Source organism: Delphinapterus leucas, unplaced genomic scaffold (genome assembly GCF_059928025.1).
Source record: "Delphinapterus leucas isolate spDelLeu-1000000601 "Yukka" unplaced genomic scaffold, BTC_Dleu_Yukka2 spDelLeu_asBTCV2_sq25, whole genome shotgun sequence".
NCBI lineage: Eukaryota > Metazoa > Chordata > Mammalia > Artiodactyla > Monodontidae > Delphinapterus > Delphinapterus leucas.
The window spans coordinates 2,965,805-2,989,798 of record NW_028322234.1 but is presented as its reverse complement, the minus strand read 5'-3'; the positions used below and the strand labels follow the sequence as shown (position 1 = coordinate 2,989,798).

General features: G+C 39.6%; 1 pseudogene; it reads right to left on the bottom strand.

Annotated features, from left to right (window-relative positions):
• Window positions 1-6,047: 6,047 nt before the first annotated feature.
• Window positions 6,048-14,209, bottom strand: LOC149744029 (UDP-N-acetylglucosamine--peptide N-acetylglucosaminyltransferase 110 kDa subunit pseudogene; annotated as a pseudogene).
• Between the last annotated feature and the right edge of the window lie 9,785 nt (window positions 14,210-23,994).

Sequence of the window (23,994 nt, the reverse complement as noted above, 5' to 3'; positions counted from 1 at the left end):
CGTGCAACGGCTGTGCTGCTTGTGAAGCAGTCTGATCATAACTTACCGTAATATGAGGGTGTCCAGGACATGGACCATGAGTATCAACAGTATGAAGATAATGAATGCAGTACATTAGCCATTCTTGACAGCATGACGAACGGAAAGGAGGAGTACAGTAAATTGGGACATGTCCTGCTTTAGGGAAAAGAGATTGAGGAGGAGGAGTAACTTCAACTCTATTCTTGGGAGGAAAATGTACAGGATAAAGATCACGTTTACATCGAGTTAAAACATCTGCAGTCGCATTAAGTTTAGTCAATGGACCAGGCAAGTTAGAATGAGCACGGATATACAGACCTGCAACAGGACCATCGTGGGAACGAATAAGCTGTTGAAGCAAACGAAAAGAGGATGATAATTCAGGGTTATTAGTATGTCCTATGGTCGCAGTCTCCAGAAGAAATCATAAGCTAATAAGATATTTACTATCAGAAAACAAATGAAAAGGTATAGAAGGCAAATGTTTAAAAGCCATAATGACAGCATACAGTTCAACACGTTGAGCTGAAGTCAAGGAAGTTTCTTTAATGAGGTTTGTTCCGTCGTCAATGATTACAGTAGCCACTCCTGAAGAAGAACCGTCCGTAAAAACCAAAGGTACATGAGGAACAGGCTGTTGCCTAATTATAGAAGGAAAGATATGAGTTAAGTTTGCTGAATTGGATCAATTTATCAGCAGGGTCATGGCATTCCAAGGTACCTGAAAATCCTGCAAGAGCAAGACCCCATTCATTACTATGTTGAAAAAGGCAATTTTGTTGACTAACTGAATAAGGGATAATAATTTGAGAAGGTTCTATACTTATAGGTTGTAAGCATCTAGTTCTACCTTGCATTATTAAATTACTAATAAGTTCATAGTAAGGGTTAATAACTTTAGAGGGTGTAGTTTTCATATGAATCTATTCAATAATTCCAACAGTTTGCCATAAAACGGCAGTAGGCACATGAGGAGTGGGACAAATTATTAAGAAAATTGGAAGGTGAGTATGAATTCTAGTTAATTGTGTAGAACTGATAGATCTATTGACTATTTGTAAAGCTTGAAATCCTTCTGGAGTCATAGAGCGTGAAGAAGGATCTGAGTCACCTTTAAGAATATCAAAGAAAGGCTGTAATTGAGCAGTGGTAAGTTTTAAGGAAGGCCTTAGCCAATTAATATCTCCAAGTAATTTTTGAAAATCATTTAATGTTTTTAAATTATCAACTCGAATTTGCAGTTTTTGAGGCCTAATAGTAGTCTTATCAATGTATTTTCCCAAATATAAAAATGGAGATTGTCTTTGAATTGTTTTTGAGGCAATGACCAAGCCAAATGATTGTAAGGACTGTTGTAAAAATTGAAAAGCAGTCTCTAATAAAGAAATATTATCAGTGGCTAAAAGTATATCATCCATATAATGTATGAGATATAACGATGGAAACCTTTTTCTCACAGGAGTCAAGGCCTGAGCCACATATTTTTGGCATAATGTAGGACTATTTGCCATGCCCTGAGGCAATACTTCCCATTGAAATCTCCTCATGGCTTCCTTAAAATTTAAGGAAGCCAAGCTAAAAGCAAAATATTTTCTATCTTCAGGAAACAAAGGAATAGTGAAAAAACAATCTTTTAAATCTATAACTAAAAGATGATAATTGTGTGGTATGGCTGTTGGAGAGGGTAGGCCTGGTTGAAGAGTTCCCATTATTAGCATAGTTTTATTAACAGCTCTTAGATCCTGTAATAACCTATATTTTCCAGATTTTTTCTTGATAATAAAAAGAGGAGTATTCCAAGGACTACTGGAAATTTCTAAATGCCCTAATTGTTTCAGTACTAATTGTTCTGCAGCTTCTAATTTCTCCTTTGTGAGGGGCCATTGGTCCACCCATACAGGGTCATCAGTCAGCCAAGTAATTGGATCAGCAGTGAGTGGAGGAGAATCCAAGGCCCCTAAGAAAAACCCAGACCTAGTCTATCATTTTTTTATTTTCACATCAATAGGATAGACAGTTCCTTGTTGATTTGTTCCCAGCCCTTTTGTGGGAAGAAATCCTTGATCCAACATCATATTAGAGACTTGAGAGTTTGGACTATAAAGTAATACTCCCATTTCTTTTAATATATCTCGGCCCCAGAGGTTTAAAGGCAGCCCAGGCAAAACATAAGGCTGGAAGTATCCTGAATGGCCCTCACTATCTTGCCATAATAAAAACTGACTACTTTGCATAGGAGAAGAACTTTGTCCTATTACGTGAAGTTCTGTAATAGTAGGACTAATGGGCCAATGTTTAGGCCAGTGTATCTGCGTCATAACAGAGACATCAGCTCCAGTGTCTAACAAACCTGAAAAAACCTTTCCATTAATGGTTCATTTCATTTCTGGACGTTCTTTCCCTATCTTCTGAATCCAGTAGGCAGCATTAGACGATCCAAAAGCCTTTGTTTCTCTCTTTTGATGTTGTCAAATTTGTCCATGAGGTACAAAGGGCAAAAGTAGCAATTGTGCAATTTTATCACCAGGAGAAATAGTTATTATATTTTTAATAGTTTGTGCCATGACTTTTATTTCTCCTTCGTAGTCAGAATCTGTAACTCCTGGCATAACAGTTAAACCTTTCATGGTGACACTACTTCTTCCCAATAATAGTCCCATCAAACCCTTGGGTAAAGGTCCACAGATGCCCGTAGAGAGGGCCTGAGGACCCATTTCAGGAGTTAATACATATCGGGCGGAGGTACTGAGCTCCAGTCCTGCGCTTCCTGGTGTTGCTCTGGAGAGCGAGGATATTGTATGTTTTTGTTTTTGGTTAATGTCTGATTGATAATTTGAGGAGGATACACAGACATTGCCCTTATTATTTGTTGGGGCCGGGGAAGGCCCCGGGAGGAGTTCCCCGACAATGGTGGCCCATCCTTGTGGGCCACTGAGCAACCATCTTGTGCCCAATGTTTTCCCCTGTTGCATTTAGGGCATAAACCAGGGATTTTCTGACCATCTGGAGGTTATTGAGTAGGGAAGGAAGGACTAGGGTTAGAATTAAAAGATCTACATTCTCTAGTAAAATGACCTGCCTTTCCGCATTTAAAACAAGTCTTTGTTTTCTTTTGATTGTTTTTAAACCCCACTTTAGTTAATGCTGCAGCCACAGCAGCACCCTGTATGTAAGTAGGCCCAATGTCTGCACAAAGGCGAATATAATCCTCCAATGTTCCCTGTTTTCTCCAAGGTCGAATCGCAGCCTGACATGCATTATTAGCATTCTCAAAAGCAAGCTGCTTAACTACAATTGTACCAGTGAGTCCGTCCACAATGAGTCTCCCCACCGCCTGTGACAACCTATCTACAAAATCAGCATATGGTTCATCAGGTCCCTGTCTAATTGTTGAAAGATCCTCAGTTTTGTGTGTAGAAGGTCATTTCCTCCAGGCTTGTAATGCCAAATGATTTATTTGAGGATAAGCAACAAAGGGATAAGTTAATTGATCTTGTAAAGAAAGATATTGTCCTTCCCCAATCAGCATATGATAATCAACTGGAATATTATGGGCAGCATTCTTTTCTGCTTGTTCAGCAGCCCGTTCATAAAAATCAAACTTCCATATTAAATAATCTCCACCATTTAAACAAGCTCGTGCAATAGACTTCCAATCGGCGGGGGGGAAGAGCTTCTCCTGTCAACCATAGCAGTAGTAAAAGGAGCAGTGGGCCCATATTGAGAACAGGCAGATTTTCAATCTTTCAAAACTTTAAAAGGGAGAGACTGATGCTCCTTAGTAGCTTGTTGAGGATTATTAGAATCAGGTCTTTCTATGACGGGACAACGGAAAATAGGATCTTCTCCTCGTTTTATTGCTCCTTGTACAGCGTGCTGCAAGGGACTGAGCATTTTTACAGATGTAGATTTTTGAGGAAGACAGTCCTTATTAACCTGCAGCTTTTTCACTGACTTATCTATCATAGCCATTAGAAAATCATCCTCAGGATATTTCTCTCTTTTATGTTTAAAAGCCTCATCTGTTAAGTCCAAATGTTCCTTTTCATCTAAAATATTTAAATTAATTAGCTCTTTCGGTTTAGGAAGTGGCGACACAGTAGCTGATAATACAGTCTCTCCTTCTGTCAGAGGCTTATGTCTTTCTGACTTTACATTCAAATCAACACTATCATGAGAAGAATCTAAACATATTTTTATCAGAGTCCACAAACTATATGTAACAACAGGAGTATGAGTAGGCCCTCGAGACTCATAATAATTTTTTAAATCTTCTCCAACTTTCTGCCAGATTTCTATGTCAACAGAGCTGCCATCAGGAAACCAGGGAGATACACCATGGATATGCTGTAAAAATTCAGTCAACTGTGAGGTAGAAACTTTATTACCCCGAGCTTTAAGCATCGAAAGTAAAACCTGAGCAAATAATTCACACTCCTTTGAGCCCTTCTGCCCCATCTTATTTTACTTCTGACTATTGCCTTATGCCTCTATTAGTTTCACTTTTACTGGTGGCCACACATATTTTGCATAAGGGTTCTCTTACCTGCACTTTCTTTTTCTTTTAATTGCCTTCACGCTTCAGGTCCCTGTTCGAGTGCCACTTGCCGCGGACCAGCCAGAGAAAGAGGATCTCACCGCCCAGGGTCAGAAGGGAAGGGGTAAGGAACTGAAGTAGCACCGACGGATGGGGTCAGAAGGACCAAGACAACTGATGGTTGCAAGGCAAATTTTATTATGCTACAGTTGCAGATTATATAGACTAGAAATCGGAAGGTGGCCAGATGGTGGTTTACATTATCTACAGACTGTCTCGGCTCAAGGTTAAATTCCCTGGGAGAAAACCCATAAAACCAGAAGCATCAAAAATAACCTGCATGTGCAGGGGGGAGACAGCTTTGTTTGTCTCATTTTACATTCTTTCTGATCTCTGGGCCCTGGTGATTTATCTCCCATGGAATGGAACAAGGAGGGGAACAAGTAGGGACAGTCCCTTCGAGCAGCGGCCGCATGCCTGGCATGTCCTTACCTGCTCTCAAGGCTGACTGCTTCCCAAACATATGTTGCCTTGTTTAAGCCTCAAGCCCTCGATCCTTTGTTGAAATACAATAATTTCATTCCTATGGTTTTCAGTACCAAAAACTCAGCCTCCAGGAGGGCTAAAGTCTAATTTGTACTCCAAACCAAGTAGCAGTGCAGTTCGCTACTACTGAGGCTGAATCCATAAAGACTTCAAGACCACGTCCAGAAGACAAGTTATTATATATAATACCCTAGAAGGTCTGAAACATAATTATCATATACATAGCTGGTCCTTCAGAGCTTTTTACCTATAACATGTTTTTTGATGAAAGTTATTTAATGTACTGGAGATAACTGTGACTTACTGATCAAATATTTGAATACTTATACTTACCTGGGATTTCATTTCTGCTGAAAGAAAAAGGAAGGACAGGACCCACTAAAAAAAAAACAAACTTTAGCAATGAAAGTAAAAATCTTAACACACACTATCACTTTTGGAAGCAGCATAGAGGGGCAGTCAACGGTAAAACACTGGTGAAATAGGTCAAAACTCTAGGCCAAAAATCCATTATTCACAACTGTGCCCTTCAGAATTAATAATCGCTCCTAAGAAACTTCATTTGGCATCAGAAGATGTGTTTAAGAGAAACACTCTGGGAGGTTTTGAATCAGACTTGGTTTTTTGTTCGCCAAGTTACAGGAGAATTTTTAAAGTGGGGGGAAGGGAAGAAGGAAACGGACCAGGAAAAGAATTTAAGCCATCATCTATAAACCAACAAAGCACTGATAGTTCCAAACATTATGTCACAAACTAAAATGACTGATGTAGGCTCAAGTGGTTTATAAAACCTATAAAAAGACTACAGCAGCAAAGTCCCCATTTATCTGTAGAGTTCAGAAACTAAAACAAGGGATGTTTTAGCTTAAAACCTTATCTCAAGAGAATCATATACACTTCACATGAATAAAAATACCTGAAACCAAACATTTTTAAAAGCTCCAATACCCAAAATATAAAGAAAAATATTAATCCAGAAGACTCAATCGATCCATGATAATCACAAAACGGCTGGGCAATCTCTATCTCCCTTCCACACTAACCATCCATCCCATGGAAGACCAAGGGAGATCAGACCTTCCAGACTTACCTTCCAGACCTTCCAGACACCTGGCTGCTGCAAAATTCTATGGAGACTCCTTGTGGAACAGCAGTTTCCCATCTCTTGTGTCTCTCCCTATCACGATCATGATCATGCAGGAAGCAAGTCTGGCTGTGCTATTTCTTATCATTGTCTGTCACCCATCTGCAACATGATATTGTACGGATAAGGAAAAAGTAGTTCCCTTTCCCCCAGAAGGTTGAGGCTCAGGTACAGGGTAATTCTCCTGTGCACACGGTCATTATTTAGGCCGATTCAGTGACTTCAACAGGCTTAATCATGTGATCAGGTTTGTTGCCAGCTGCGTAATGCTCCCACATCTGTAGATAGAGCCGCTCTAGGTCCATTGTGTATCGTTTGGTGTTGAACAGAGGGCTAGATGTTCTCTGCTTCCAGACTTTGCCACGAATTTTCTTCAGGTATTCTAGATCAGTTCCCAGTTTCACAGCTATGTCTTCATATTCTTGACTATTTTTAGCAATAAGCTCAAGACAGCCTAAACAAGTGAGCTGGGAAGCTGCAACTCGGGAAGCAAGAGTCTCTCCTGGCATAGTCACCATGGGTGTCCCTGACCAAAGGACATCCATCCCTGTGGTGTGTCCATTACAGAGTGGAGTGTCCAAGCAGACATCAGCCAGCTGGCCTCTCCGAACATGTTCCTCTTTAGGAGCAACAGGTGAAAAAATGATACGGTTCTGGGGAAGGCCCATATTTTGTGCGTACTGTTGAATATTAGGTTCTCCTACTGCTGGAAAACGCAACAGCCACAGTACACTATTGGGAACACGCTTCAGAATATTTGCCCACATCTGCAAAGTAGATGGGTCAATTTTATATAACTGATTGAAGTTACAGTACACAATGGCATCTTCCGGTAACCCGTACTGAGAACGTGTGGTTACAATAATGGTACGGGGAACCTCCTCTCCAGTGGCGGCCTTAATGTTGATCTGGGTAGTTGCCAGTCCATTGCTAAGACTGAATCCATTAATTGTTATCTGAATTTGTCCTCTGTTAATCATTTCAATAACTGCCTCTGCAGTAGTATTCATAGGAATGACAGGCATATTAAGAGCTGTATTACTGCTGTCTGCGGTGTCTCCTCCATCAGGACATTTCATCTTGACAATTTGCACATCTGGGAGACTATCAAGAAATGCTTTGAGGTCGATGCCATTCAGCACAATCCGATTGTCATAAATGTGCCCATTGGACTTAAAATCGATGACTGCTTTCTTCTTCAGGTGGGGGAACATATTGGCATGATCACCAATAAAGAAAGTATGGGGCATATAAGCCAGTTTCTCAGAATACTGCTCAGCAACTTCAGCAGGTGAAGTTTCCTGATCAGTGATGATATAATCCATGAAAAGCACGCCACTGGTCCCAGGGTAGCCCAGCCACATTGCCTGAATAGGAGCTGGCCTGAGAGCAAAGAGTTCATTTCGAGCACCCCTGGTATAACCATTCATATTTACAAGGATGTGTATACCATCTTGATGGATGCGATCAGCTGCTTTCCCATTGCATGGAATCTGAGAAAGATCAATGAAATGATGGGCTTCTGCCATCACCTTCGCTCGGAAGTTTGTGCCATCATCTGGGCTCAGGGCATAACAGAAGACCTCAAATTTATCAGGATTGTGCGTGCCTGGAATAGACTGCATAAGATGAGAAGTAGGATGATTCCCAAAGTCAGAACTCACGTATCCTACACGCAGTCGACCATCACTGAGCTTCAAGTCTTTTGGATGTTCGTACGGTGGTTTATGAAGGACACTGATCTCATCCAAGCAGAGGTTCCCATGGCTCTCAGCAATAGCCTTCCTGAAGCCATGAGAAAGAGGATAGAGCATACTATGATGAGGCTGCACAGAAGGCAACCTATTCTTCTCCAGCTGGTCAGCCACAATGCTGACCAACTTCTTCATTCGCTCATCATAGTCTGTCCAATCACAGACAATCTGCAGGCAATGAGCCAAATCACAATAAGCGTCAGGAAAGTCAGGTTCAAGCTTCAGAGCAGTGCGATAAGAAGCAATTGCTTCTGGAATATTCCCTGAATACTTGTGAATGGAAGCCAGATTGCTGTGGGCATCCGCAAGTGCAGGGTTAATCTGAATGGCACGAGTATAACACTGCAAGGCTCCCTGAACATCCTGCATCTCCTTTAGAGTGTTTCCCATGTTACAGTAGGCGTCAGCAAAGGTAGGACTGATTCGAACAGCCTCCTTATAATGCATCAGAGCTTCCTGCAGTTTTCCCTGCTGCTCCAATACACTTGCTAAATTTGAATGGGCAACAGCAAACTCTGGGAAGACTTCTAATGCTTTACGATACAAGCGAACTGCCTCTTCAATGTTTCCCTGGTCTCCTTTGATATTGGCCAGGTTATTCAGAGAGTCTGCATGGGTGGGGCACAGCCGTAGAGCTGTATTATAACAATCTTCTGCTTCGGCAACACGGCCCTTCTCTTCCAGAGCGTTGGCTAGGTTGCAGTAAGCATCAGGGAAATGTGGTTGCAATTCAATAGCTCGCCTGTAGGTGTCTATTGCCAGATCCATCAGGCCTTGCTCATAGTATACACAAGCCAGGTTGGCACGTACCACTGCATGATTTGGGCTCAAGCTTAGGGCACAAAGGTAAGCTGCCACAGCTCTGTCAAAAATCCGTGCCTCTTTCAAGACATTTCCTAAATTGATATAAGCATCCAGAAAATTGGGGTCAAGGGTGACAGCCTTTTCAAAGTGATGAATTGCAAGCCAAATCTCCCCTTGTGCATTGAAAACACAGCCAAGATTACTCCAAGCTACTGCAAAGTTCGGTTGCGTCTCCACTGCTTTCAAATAACATGCCTTGGCTCCTTCCAAGCGACCCAGGGCTTTGAGCAGGTTCCCCAGGTCACTGCGAACACAGTACAAATCAGGATTGCACTGAAGAGCAGAGACGTAAGCTTGTACTGCCCCTTGCATGTCGCCTGCTGCTACCAAAGCGGCTGCCAGGTTAACATAACCGTCGATGAAATCTGGCTTGAGATGCAATGCATGCCGGTAATGCTCCATTGCTTCCTGCAACTGCCCTCTTTCCTTGTACACATTCCCCAAATTCGAATAGGCTTCTGCCAGAAGAGGGTTCTGTTTAATTGCCAGAGTACTAAAGTGGGCAGGTCTGTCCAGCCTTCGACACTGGAAGTGTAGAGATGAAAGTAATAAAAGTACTCCAGTATTGTCAGGCTCTTGTCTCCACAGCTGCATGCAGCGTCTCTCAGCTGCCTCAAAATCTCCTGCCTGATATTCTCGATGTGCCAACTCAGCTAACCCTTGGAAGGAAAGCATACGTTTCGTTGGTTCTGTGCTGTCGGCCACGTTGCCCACAGAAGACGCCATCTGGAGCTTCTGGAGAGAGTGAGAAAAGGGGGTAATTGAGTCCCGCTGCCGCCACTACTGGCAAGAATGTTTCCAGAGGTAGCAAATACGAGGGCAGCAGCCGTACCACTGCTTTGGCAGGCTTAAGCGGCGGCAACAGTTACAGGCACCGAACCTTAGGAACTCTGGTTGGCCATCTACCTCTCACGCTCTTGAAATCTTAATTCTTAACCCTGCCCTCTTCCACCATTTTTCTCCTAATCAGGGAATAAAAATTACCTATACACTTGCCTTAGAAGAAATCAAAAGTCAGTAGTCCAAACACTTTTTAAATTTTTGTTTTCTGTCCAGTTGGAAAGGAAATACATGATTGACTTTACTTCATCATTCATGTAGTCAATGTGGAAAACATTAGGGCCGTGTATTTCAATACAGTAAGATCAGAAAATTTTAAATTGGCCTTCCCAAACCACTAATAAGTAACCAACGTTGTATATAATGCTCAAATCTTAGAGACTGAGTTTGATATTTTAAAAGTTCTGAAAGGATTAGCTAATTTCTCCTCATCATATTTCTCATGCCTCAAACCCGAGTATTACTTTTTTAAAAATAAATCTATTTATCTTTATTTATTTTTATTTTGGCTGCGTTGGGTCTTCAATGCTGCGTGCAGACTTTCTCTAGTTGCGGCGAGCGGGGGCTACTCTTTGTTGCGGTGCCCGGGCTTCTCATCACAGCAGCTTCTATTGTTGTTCCACAACTCTATGGGTTCCTTTTTAGGTCCTATGAAGAACCCTAGGAATTAGTTCATGGAATTATAAGTTTTTGCAAACTTGTCAAAAGTGAGATATTTTAACTTCCATCAGGTAAGACCAGCGTCTCTTTCTTTGCCAATTTTCCTTCTATCATATTCCGCTATGTTGGATCATATTGGAATGGCCACAGGCTTTTTTGAAATCTGGCTAAGGAGATTTTCTTTTTTCTGTGGTACGCGGGCCTCTCACTGTTGTGGCCTCTCCCGTTGTGGAGCACAGGCTCTGGACGCACAGGCTCAGCGGCCATGGCTCACGGGCCTAGCCGCTCCGCGGCATGTGGGATCTTCCCGGACCGGGACACGAACCCGTGTCCCCTGCGTCGGCAGGTGGACTCTCAACCGCTGCGCCACCAGGGAAGCCCTAAGGAGATGTTTTAAGTGAGGCTATTATGTGATTTTCAGACACCGCCGTATGTAATTGACTATATACTATCCCATTACAGGAATAACTTCCAGTACTCATACTGACTACTCTACTGACTTAACCTAGCACAAGACACAGAAGCATAAGGACAAAAACCACCTTACAATATAGCCATGTCTTGCACTTCACAGCTCTCAAAGCATGTGCGTTTGAAGAAGAAAAAAACAACTGAAAAGTACAAAACCAGAAGCTATTCTGTGGAAAATTATTTCAATCATCAGGCATGTGAAAGATAAGTCAAAGATTCAGTTCTCATCAATGCTTAGTCAAAATGGAAATTTTCTTCTGTCAGGAATATACTCCAGGGGCTTCCCCGATGGCGCAGTGGTTAAGAAGCCACCTGCCAATGCAGGGGACAAGGGTTCGAGCCCTGGTCCGGGAAGATCCCACATGCCACGGAGCAACTAAGCCGGTGTGCCACAACTACGGAACCTGCGCTCTAGAGCCCGTGAGCCACGACTATTGAGCCTGCGAGCCACAACTACTGAAGCCTCCGTGCCTAGCGCCCGTGCTCTGCAACAAGAGAAGCCACCGCAGTGAGAAGCCTGTGCACCGCAACGAAGAGTGGCCCCCAGTCCCTGCAGGTAGAGAAAGCCTGCGCACAGCAACGAAGACCCAACACAGCCAAAAATAAATAAATAAATGAATATACTCCATCAACAATGTGTGTAATGGAATGGTGTATTTTATCAGAATCCCTGTAATGCACAGACCTATAGCAGTACTGAAATCAGTAATGCATTTATAATAGTAAATACTTATGAGGAAGTAATCCATAGAGGTTTTCTCAAAGTTAACAATGAAAATTAATGTGACATTATCAATAATAAATTGTGAAGCTGAAATAAACTTTTCTAAACTATTCATAACTAGAAGCAAATTCTAATCAACCATGTTACAAGAAATCTATGTCTAAAAACTGCAAAGTTTATTTCTTAAAATTTTATTTCGAAAATACATAAACTGTCGTATGAGGAGGCAGTTAAAGAATATATAGCTAAAAGAGTGGGGGAAAAGTTTTATAGAGACACATCTGGCAGTAGTTAATTTTTAAATGTCATTTTTCTAGATTTTGTGACACCTATAGTATTGATATTTGAAAGCATTTAAAAAATTGTAATTTGAAGATTTGCTACTTCCAGGTAGAATAAAATATTTTGAAGCAAAACAACGTTTCCACTGAGAAAAACAAAAAAAGCCAAATGAAATAGCCAGCATTCAATCAAAAAGTTCTAGACAAACCAAGAGATAGAATCATATGGCTAAAATTCTAAGAACAGATAATACAAAAATATTTATATAAGATATTGTGTATCTTTATCAGGAAAAGTCTTTATCAAGAAAAGACTTCAAAATCATCAGAATTAATATTATATTTTATTTATTTGTATGTTATATTTACATATAGATATTTATATATTTATATAAAGAACTTAAAGATAAAGCCCTAGTTAAGGCAGTGACAATAGCAGTAGCAGTGGGAGTGAAAAGAAATGGTTATATTCAAGCATATTTTGTCAGGAAAAGTCCAAGATCAAATGTCTGACTGCATACATGGGATGGATAGACGGAGTGGGAAAAATCAAAGTTAACTATAGAGGTTCTAGTGAAGATGGGGTTGCCGTCACCCAACCCAAGGGGCTGCGATCATCCCCAAGGTCTAGGAGACTCAAAGGGAAGGTCATGGTCAGAGGCAAAGTTAATTGGTGGGAAAATAAGACTCCCAGTCTCTCCATCTCCTTATACCAGTTTTTTTTTTAAACATCTTCATTGGAGTATAATTGCTTTACAATGGTGTGTTAGTTTCTGCTTTATAACAAAGTAAATCAGTTATACATATGTCCCCATATCTCCTCCCTCTTGCATCTCCCTCCCTCCCACCCTCCCTATCCCACCCCTCTAGGTGGTCACAAAGCACCGAGCGCATCTCCCTGTGCTATGCGGCTGCTTCCCACTAGCTATCTCTTCCTTATACCAGTTTTGTTTTTCTGCTCATATACGTAGCAGCATTTCATTCAAGGGGAAAGTCATTGATCTGACTGGTCAAATTAAACAACATAGTTCAAGGCACATTTACAGTGGTTAGTTCCTCCACAATTTAGAAAGTCACATTCACAATTTCCCTCTTCCTATGCCGCGGAACACATTGGCCATTCCTCCAAAGTTTCCACTCCACAGAGTGGACCAGAGATGACGTGAGCCCAGAACTGAGAGCTTGGCATGAGATGGTGTCAGCCCCACGTAGAGCTCTGGCATAAGTTATAACCCAACCCAGGTCTACAGAGAGCTCTGCATGGAATCCTGGGAGTAAACTCAGCCATAATAATGTGATTCTGTTTTTCATTTGCTTTCCTTCCTTGCTTCACTTTCCCTGGCCACTCTGACAAACAAACTTTCAGGCATTCCTGGGCCACTCACTAACTTTATTCCATTTAATGTCATCCAGATTCCCAAGAAAATTACTAACTGTAAGGAGGGAAATTTGGAACATGGTGAGTTTTAGATGCCTGAAATATACAGGTCATTGAATCCAGTTAAGTAGCAAATTATCTGGATCTCAAACATGCCAGTAGAATAGCAGACTAAGCTCAATTTAATGTACTCTTACTGGAGACACATGTAAATTCTGGGTCAATTTTGAACAAGTTAAAAGCACCTAGCTGAGATTAAAAGAAAGAAAGGAACACCTGCATGTTTCAGAAAGTAACAGAGAAATTAAATCCAGAGAAAGAAGAGCGGACTGATGTCTGTGGGTTCCGTTCCTTAGTATAGGCCTTATGTAAATAGGGGCTGGAGCTAGAAATCTAACATTACCTTGAGGCCAGGAATTTAGACTCAGGATGGAACAATACTGAGAAGTTGGTACAGATATCCTACAGAAATTTCATGAGGAACTGCTTAGTCCATTAAGAGGGCCAAGGGCGGTGGTGAGGAAGATTGATATCTCTTGAAAACCTTCAGCTACAGAAAACATCAACACCTCTGAAAAGTAGGCCTGTCCTTCCCAGCGTTGTGATGGCCAGGTTGTCACTAACCTGTAAGGCCCTGTATGAATCAGAAACTGCAAGGAGAGTAATTCAAAGAAAAACAGATGCAGGATGGGTGTGGCAATAAATCCTAGGACCCTATCAGAAACAAAATTAAAACCACTCTAAAGGGAAATTTTAACAAACCAGAGCAGAGAGTATCCTAACCAGAACAGAATAATAATTCTGAGGAAGTTACTTTAGTTATTTAAGTAATATTCAATGCATTTCCATGGCCAGGCCCTTTTGAAGAATTCTAAAACATATACGAACAATTCGTTTACATCTTATATATCCCACCATCCAGAGCAAAATTCACTTAAGTACTGTACTGGTGGAAATTGGGCAGCACTATGGAGACAATAAAAAGGTGTTTACCATCGAAAAACATCAAGGTAAGAAAGAGAATGTCTAATTTTTAATTATCCTGTGGTTTATTGAAATCTTTTGGAAACCCAAAATAGAGAAAACCTAGGAGGCAATGAAGACTTAAATCTTTAGAGATTTATCAACTCATCTATAAAAGCTTTATTAATCTCTTCTTTTAATATCATTCCTGAGAGGTATAAATGTGTCCAGTGATAGGGTTGAAGAAGCCTGAGAGAATTTCAATTGTTTACTATTCTTGGTCAGCTATTAAGACCTTTCAGGAGCATCTTGATTTTCATGGCATCATCCAACAAAAAGCAGGATATTTTACAGGAAGTCCTGGTCCACTTTTTGGCTTGCTTTTGTGTTTATGTTTTTGGTTTTCTCACATTGGGCGGTACATTAGGCTACCTATTGCACACTCCCTCATTCATGCATGCATTCATTCAAACAATATTTACTGAGTTGAGATATTTAATTAACACCCAATAAATGATGTTTAGATGAATGAATGCGCTTTTTATCAAAGTAAGTGTAAGTACTGAGAAAAATTACAGAATGTACGATCCCAGCCCCACAAAAGCGTATAATTGTGTTGAGGATATAACACATGCTGGTGAAATAACTAATATATCATATTGAACAGTTTCTAAGTTCAAAAATGAGTTTTTATAAATAATCAGAGCCTAAGGAGGACAAAGAAGGGACAGTTCATTATGGGTTGAATCTATCAATAAATGTACATTTCAGATGAGATTTGAGATTGATCTTAAAGAAAGAAGAGGACTTAGATATATGAACAGAGAACAAAAAAGGCATGGTGATAGCATGTGCATAGATAGTGTGGCCAATATTTACGTTCTTCATTAAAGACAGTCAGAGATAACCCAAATGTAACTGTTTCCATGGGTCCATTCTCAGTATCCAAACAAAACGGCAAATCCTATCTTAGTAAAACTAATGAAAAACACAGTCTTTAACAAAGACATTGTGAAGGAAAGGGGGAGAGAAAGGCTTGCATCCCACACCACACAACAAAACTTATTTAATTATTTGTTTCATTTTCTCCCTCTGAAAATTTCCTCTCCCTCTCTCTGTACGTCTCTCTTCTCCCACATCTGGCCACACTCTACCAGCCACCTTTCCAGATCTTTCCACAACTCTCCATCCTAGTTTCATTATGCCACAAGTTGAACATCTCACAGGTCTCCAGGATGCATCCTCATCACTTATTCCACAAAGACAAACAAAGGACACTTCTCAGGATCACGTTTCTTGGAAGGAAGAGGTCACGAGGAGTGATTATAAATAATATAAGGTGGAGAGCAGTGACTTAAAATACCATTTTTTCTTCTTAGAATGTGAATACAGGGAACTTTGGGAAACTAGAACATCTAGAAAGGATTCATTGATAATTATTTATTTTCAATGAATAAAATAAAATGTAATAATACGGCTAAACTCTGACAGATTAACTTTTTCAAAAGTTGCTTTCACACACCTTCACTATTGGGATGTTTGATAAACACATCTTTCTTCTTTCTTTGCAGATACTGGCACCAAACTTTCAAACAATAAGAACCTTCCCGTAAGTCCCTTGCCAGGCGAGATTAAGGTATAACAATCCAAACAGATTTTTGAAGAAGATAACTGGTTGAAAGCACAGGAAAAGAGCTGGGTTTCTCTTTTTCAACAGTCACATAATGAGTAATGTGGCAATTGGTTTACAAAGTCTCTCTCCATGAGGGGCTAAGGTTAAGATTAGAACTTCTGAGGCCAGAAGAGCAAAATAACTACAACAACCCACATAGTTTCAAGAGCCGCCCTTTGGATGTGAGGGATTGATTTTTCCCACGCTTTTTTCAGCAACCCAACTGGTGTCTTTAGTAAATGACATAAGAGAATACAGTGTGGCCAAGAAGGCTTAGATTGCCTTAGCCCCAAGTCAGATATTCTCAAGTGACTGTCCACTCAAATGAAAAAGAGAGATTTACAAGAGGAAACTGGATACAACTGAGTGTACTTTTATTTCAACCCTTTACCTGAATGTTTTGTTTTGTTTTCAGTTCTCCACTGAAGTTGCCTACATTAATATATTTTTAAGAGCATTTCCTTAAGTTGAAGTATTCATTCAGTATATTCATTTACTATAATTGAGAAAAGCCAAATGACTTAGGCAAATTCATTTCTATATTGCCACAGCAGTGTATTGTGAACTAAATGACACCTGGCAGTTCTTTCCTCAGATACTAACTCAATTAGAAGGCAGAACAAGGATACCTACCCATTCAGGGAAGGAAAGGTCACTTAGCCTCTGTAGCTGTCTTAGGTCTCTTATCATCACAGTAACAAATTGAAGACTAAAAACCATACGATCACCTCAATAGATGCAGAAAAAGCTTTTGAAAAAATTCAATATCCATTCATGGTAAAAACTCTCCAGAAAGTGGGCATAGAGGGAACATACCTCAACATAATAAAGGCCATATATGACAAGCCCATAGCTAACATACTCAATGGTGAAAAGCTGAAAGCATTTCCCCTAAGATCAGGAACAAGACAAGGATGCCCACTCTCACCACTTTTATTGAACAGAGTTTTGGAAGTCCTAGCCACAGCAATCAGACAAGAACAAATAAATAAAAGGACTCCAAAATGGAAAGGAAAAAGTAAAACTGTCACTGTTTGCAGATGGCATGATACATAGAAAATCTGAAAGACACCATCAAAAACCTATTCGAGCTCAAACATGAACTTGGTAAATTTGCAGGATACAATAGATTTCTATATATAAATTTTGTATTTCTATACACTCACAGTGAACTATCAGAAAGAGAAATTAAGGAAACAATCCCATTTACAATCGCACAAAAATGAATAAAATACATAAGAATAAACCTGCCTAAGGAGGTAAAAGACCTGTACCCAGGAAACTATATGACACTCATAAAAGAAATGAAAGATGACACAAACAGCTGGAAAGATATACCATGGTCACGGATTGGAAGAATTAATATTGTTAAAATGACCATCATACCCAAGGAAATCTACGGATTCAATGCAGTCTGTATCAACACATCAAGGGCATTTTCCACAGACCTAGAACAAATAATTTTCAAGTTTGTATGGAAACACAAAAGATGCTGAATAGCTAAAACAGTCTTGAGAAAGAAGAACACAACTGGAGGAATCATGCTCCCTGGCTTCAGACTGTGCTACAAACCTACAGTAATCAAAACAGTATGGCACCGGCACAAAAACATCCATCACTGGAACAGAATAGAGAGCCCAGAAAGAAACCCATGCACTTATGGTCAATGAATCTATGACAAAGGAGGCAAGAATATGCAATGGAGAAAAGTCTGGGCTTCCTTAGGGATGGTTTCATCAATTAATTTGTTTTCTTAAATGGACCATACTTTTCCATGTCTTTGTATACCTTGTGAGTTTTTTGGTTGAACATTTGGCTTTCAAATATTATAATGTGGTGTCTATGGAAATCAGATTCTCCCACTTTCCCAGGGTTTTCTGGGCTTTTGATTGTTGAAGGCTGTAGTAGTCTGTTTGTTTAGGGACCTTTCCAAACTAGCTTTGCAATGACTGTAATGACTTTGACTTTCCAAAATAGCTTTGCAATGACTCCTTATCGTATGTAGGCACTGAAGTCTCTGTCCCTTTAGTTCATGTTTAGCTAATGTTTTGACAGAGATGTCCTTGAATTCCTGCACCTAAGACAAACAAAAACAAATATACACAAGCACATCCACATGCACACTCAAAACCACACACCTCTCCCCATTGTGCAGATTGCTGGATCACTCCTTCAACATTTAGCTGACCTGCACTGAGTTCAGGGCTCAGCCCATGGTGAAAGCTTAGAGACTCCTCTGGTGTTTTCAGAACACGCATCTTATCTTGAGTATGCATGCGGCTTTCCTAATTTCTCTGGACACATGTGTACTTTTTGTATGTTCTAAGTTCCCAAAGAATCTCCCCCAACTTTTGCTCCTGCATCTTATGTGGTCTATTGTATTTCAATGCACAGTCTTCTGCCCCAGCCATCTGTGCTTTGTTAGTTCACCTTGCACTTTTTTTCAGCAATGACCGCTGCTTTTCCAGACTGTGTTCCAGGTTAGCTAAGACAGAGATAAGCATCTTGTGTCAGTCCTTCAGGTAGCTCCCAGACAGGTTACAACAGATACACATAATAATCTGAGAGTACGGTCTCTTCTGCTCCCTCCTGAAGCAGGATTGAGGGTCCCATACTACGAATGGTCTGCCACTACTTTAAGACTATCACTGCATTAAGACTCCACCACTTTAAGACCATCTCTACACTAACAGTGGATGGGGCAAGGGCAAGTAAAAATGCCACAAAGCTTTCCTGCCATTTTCCAATTGCCTCTTCCCTGGTTCAGTATGTGTGTGGTTGCTGTAAATCTTTGGCTGATTTCAGGACTAAGAGAAACTCAAGGAACCCCACAACAAGAAACAGTATAATCAAACTCTCAGATGCCAAAAGACAGAGAAAGAATCTTTTCTCCCAAAGGAGAAAGAAAAAACAAATTTGTTACAAAGCAGGGATCCTCAAAAAGATTCATAGCTAATTTTCTATCTGAAACCACGGAAGCAAGAGGCCAGACATATTTAAAGTGCTGAAAGAAAGAAACTGTCCACCAAGAATTCTATATTTGGCCAAAATGGTTTCAAAACTTAGGGAGAAATTAACACATTCCCAGATGAACAAAGGCTGAGGGCGTTTGTTTTACAACTTCCTAACACTGCCCTATGACAAATGCTAAATTGAACCTTCAGGTTGAAATGAAAGGACACTAGACAGCAACTCGAAGCTGTATAAAGAAATAGAAGTCTCCAGTAAAGATAAATACATGGGCAGATACTAAAGCCAGTATTGCGCTACTGGCTTGTAACCCTACTTTTTATTTCTTACATGATTGAAAAAACAAATGCATAAAATAATTATAAGTCCATGTTATTGGGCTCACAAAGTATAAAGGTGTGATTTGTGACAACAATAATGTAAAGAGGAGGAATGGAACTGTAGAGGAACAGAGTTTCTGTGTGCTATTGAAGTTGGTTTCCATTCAAATGATATTGGTTGAACTTTAGAAGGGTAAATGTAATCTTCTTGATAACCACAAAGAAAATATCAATAGACTATATGCAAAAAGAAATGAAAAAGGGATCAAGAGTTCACTACAAGAAAATCGGCAAACCACAGAAGAAGTCAGTAATGGAGTAAATAAGCGGCAAAAAATGCATAAGACATACAGAAAACAACCAGGAAACAGACAGAATTAAGTTCTTCCTCATCAGTAATTTTTGAAAAAGTAAGTGGATTAAGCTCTCCAATAAACATGTACATATTGGCCAATGGACTTTAAAAACAACCATAATCCAAGTATATGCTGTCCGCAAAAAACTCACTTGATTACAAGAGACACAAGTTGGTTGAAAGTTAAAGCATAGAATAAAATATCCCATGCAAATAGTAACAAAAAGAAAGAAAGAGAGAGAGAGAAAAAGAAAGGAAGGAAGGAAGGAAGGAAGGAAGGAAGGAAGGAAGGAAGGAAGGAAGATAGATCTGGGATGGCTACGTTAATATCACACAAAATAAACTTTAAATCAAAAACTATCACAAGAGGAAAAGGAGGCCACTATATGTTGATAACAAGTTCAATCTATCAAGAAGATATAACAACTATAAACATATATGTACCAAACATCCCCCAAATATGTGAAGCAGACATTGACAGAATTGAAGGAAGAAATAGATAGTTCTAAAATAATAGTTGGAGATCAATACCTTGCTTTCAATAATGGATAACACATCTAGACAGAAGATCAGTAGAGAGGTAGGGGGACTGAATAACACATTTAACCAACTAAACCTAACAGCCATATATAGATCACTCCACTCAACAACAGCAGAATACACATTTTTCTCAAGTACACATGGAACATTCTCCAGGAAAGACCATATGTTACGCCACAATACAAGTACCAATACATTTTTAAGAAACTGAAATCATACAAAGTATCTTCTTTAACCACAGTGAAAGGAAGGTAGAAATCAATAACAGAACCATTGGTAGCCATTTCCCATCATGCCTGCCACACATGATATAAAGCAATGAAGGGAAAAACATAATTGACCATTTAGAAAAGTGGGAAAGAGGACATATCATTGACACAGAGTGTGTGCTGTTTCCCGTCGTCAGGGATAGAAATAAATTAGCATCAATTATTCATTAGTGTGTTAATTTCTTGGTCAATCATTGGGCAACCAGTGTTTCTGCCTGAAGGGAAGATTTCCTATACTCAGTGTTGAGTGCAGACAACCTTGAAAGGGACATTTAAAAGGATTATACTGTGATGGGCTTAGCAGTACCCTTCCTCCTATGCCAGTATTTAGGCTGGGGTATTTCCATGCAGTGTGTACAATCGTAGGCCCCAGGTCACCAGAATTTAGTTGGATTCGTTTTGTTAATACATTCCTTCAGTACTTTGTCTTTTATTTGACTGTTGCACTTACTTCATTCTTTATTATCACTGCGAAACAACTTTGTTTCCTGTTCAGATGCCAAAAAGTGGGTATCAATACCTCCTGAGTTTTACACATCACAGATCTGTTTTACATATCAGAGACAGAGACAGCAACTATTTCCAATGACTTTGAGACATACTTTGAACATGTGATTAACATGTTGAGTGTTGAAATGTGTGTCGAGCTCATTATACTTGCTCTAAAAGGTTTCAAACTGCAAAGATTTAAAAATCTTTATGTTTGAATAGTTTTCCTGTGCTGTCCCTTTGTGTCAGACTGTTAATGTGCAGTCTGGCACCTTCAAATAACATGGCTTTGTAACCAATTATTTACATGTTGTTTTATCCACAACATTTTTTTTAAAAATAAATTTATTTATTATTTATTTTTGGCTGTGTTAGGTCTTTGTTGCTGCACATGGGCTTTCTCCAGTTGGGGCGAGTGGGGGCTACTCTACATTGTGGTATGCGGGCTCCTCATTGCTGTGGCTTCTCTCGTTGTAGAGCACGGGCTCTAGGCGCTGGGGTTTCAGTAGTTGTGGCACGCGGGCTTCAGTAGTTGTGGCTCATTGGCCCTAGAGCACAGGCTCAGTAATTGTGGCGCACGGGCTTAGTTGCTCCGCGGCATGTGGGATCTTCCCAGACCAGGGCTCGAACCCATGTCCCCTGCACTGGCAGGTGGATTCCCAACCACTGTGCCACCAGGGAAGTCCCCACACAGAGAATCTTAAGGTCAAAACATACAACTCGATTAACTACACGTCCTCCTGTTCACATTTCCCTCATCTTTTCTTCATCTTCTGTCTATGTTTCCTTGGCCCTGTTTATATTAAGTGCTTTTGCCATTATATTTGAGATACCACAATGCTTTATGAGACACGGTAGGATATAAATGCATTTAAGTTATATATATACATATATATATAGTTTGCTTGAGTGCAGTGTTTTTTGTTTTCTGTACTGAATTCATTAGCATGGGCTGGTATAAAATTTAGCATAGGTCAATATGTAATTTGTAAACTAATAAGGTCTTAAAAGTGAGGAATTAAGTCTTTTAAATATAATTATTTATTGTAAAGAGCAGAATAGCATACATAAACAGGTACCTAAGGAAAACTTGTATTCTAATATGGAACTCTCATGAACACCGTTTTTTTTTTTCTTCTAATGGTATGATAGTAGGCCATTTGATTATTTCTATTTTTATGGCTTTACCTTTAGAACAATGAAATATTCGTAAATTTTAAAAAGTATTTTTCTTTATTTGATGCGGGTGGGATACTGGAGAAATGAAAGGTCAAACACCTATTGAGGAATCCATACTTGTCTATATATTGTGTACTTTTATTTCAAGAACTGATTTAAAATTCCTAAAAGGATGCTATAATAAGTTATTATGCCATTTTACAGACTGAATTAAGTGAATTTCAGGGAGGTATGAAACTTGCCTAAGGCTATCCAGCTGCCAAGTGGTAGAAGTGAGAATTAAATCCACGTATACCTATCGCCAAAGTTTCTGCTCATCTCTTTACATCATCCACTTTTAATAGCCAATGCTTTCCTGCTTACAAATATGACTGAGGTTTCCAGACAGTCAACAGTCCTTTTTAATCAGATAGAAAAATTACTGTTGATTTTCTAAAGACATATTCCTTTTCCATTAAGTGACTTTAGTTGTTCAAATAATACTTCCAGACAGTAGTAATCATACAGTTGGAGACTAAGAACAGAACTCAGGGGTGTGTCTAGCAGTCAGTAAAGACCAACTGGGCTCACTGATGATATTTACGGTCATTTCCTCTAGGCTAACATAATCTTATTAATAAGACCCTAACAATTCACAGTACTGCCCTTGCCTGATTGTTTCTTCTTCTCCCTCTATCACTCTCTCTTTCCCCATATTATTATTTTTTTTGGCAATTTTTGGTGAATTAAATTCAGGGATTAGTATTCAGGAGTACTCGTCACAAAAGCAGAGAATCTTAGCTCACACCAAAGGAAAAAAATAGAGAAAAAGTATAAATTATATGAATACACACACATACACACATGTGCCAACTATATGTTGCACTTCTCCAAAATCTATTCAGTATCTGCACATTTACTGTATATTAGCAGTAAGACCAGAAATGAGCGTAACGCTCTGTTTACAAGGCACAGAAAACAGACCCAAATATGGAAATTACCAGCAATGAGAATGGGGAAGAAAGACTACAACAAGGCATGTAGGTGGTATTTTTGTTTCCTAGCTATGATGCCAAATATTGAACTTTCAACTTGAGACAAGGAGGCCACAAAAAGTTGTATTAGTTTCCTAGAGCTGCCATGACAAAGTACCAGGGACTGAGGAGGTTAAACAACAGAAATTTACTCACTCACAGGTCTAGAGGCTAGAAATCTGAGATAAGGTGTCAGCAGGATTGATTTCTTCTCAAGTATCTCTTCTTGGTTTGTACATGCCATGTTTTCCTTTTGTCTTCACATGGTCTTCTCTCTGTGCATGTCTGTGTCCTAATATTTTCTTTTTATAAGGACACCAGTCATATTGGATTAGAACCCACCCATTTGACCTCATTTGACCTCAATTACCTATGTAAGGGCCTTATCTCCAAATACAGTCATATTACGAGGTATTGGGGGTTAAGACTTCCACATATTAACTTGAGCAGGACACAATTCAGCTGATAATAGAAGATAAGAGTAATTTAAGCAAGTAACTGTTGTTTACAGTGAGTTGCTTAAGGATATGAATTTACTCAAGAAAGATAAGAAGAAATTATATAACACTGTATGTTATACAAAGATATTAAATTAATCATCATAACATCCTGTGAGATGGGCATTAAATTAGACTAAGCAAGATTAAGCAACTTATCCAGAATTGTAGAGTTGGTACTTTCCAGAATTTAAACCAGGTATTTTCCCAGTTCCATTCTACATTATATATTCATTTCATTGTTTGAAATGAATTTTGAGTCTTCATTTTGCTTAGTTTCTGAAGTTATATGGGGATAGAATGGAGTTGGATATTTTCAGTGACATTCACACATGGGGAAGGAAATTGAGTCCAGAAGCTTCAGCAATGTTTCCATGGAGAGCACTAACAACAGAACCAGAAACACCGTTATCCTTTTGGTTCAGTGATCTTTCCTGAAGCACTACAAGAATCAATTTTAAGAAGCCCAGTGTTTTCCAAACTTTCACCAATGGGCTCTGTAGGGTC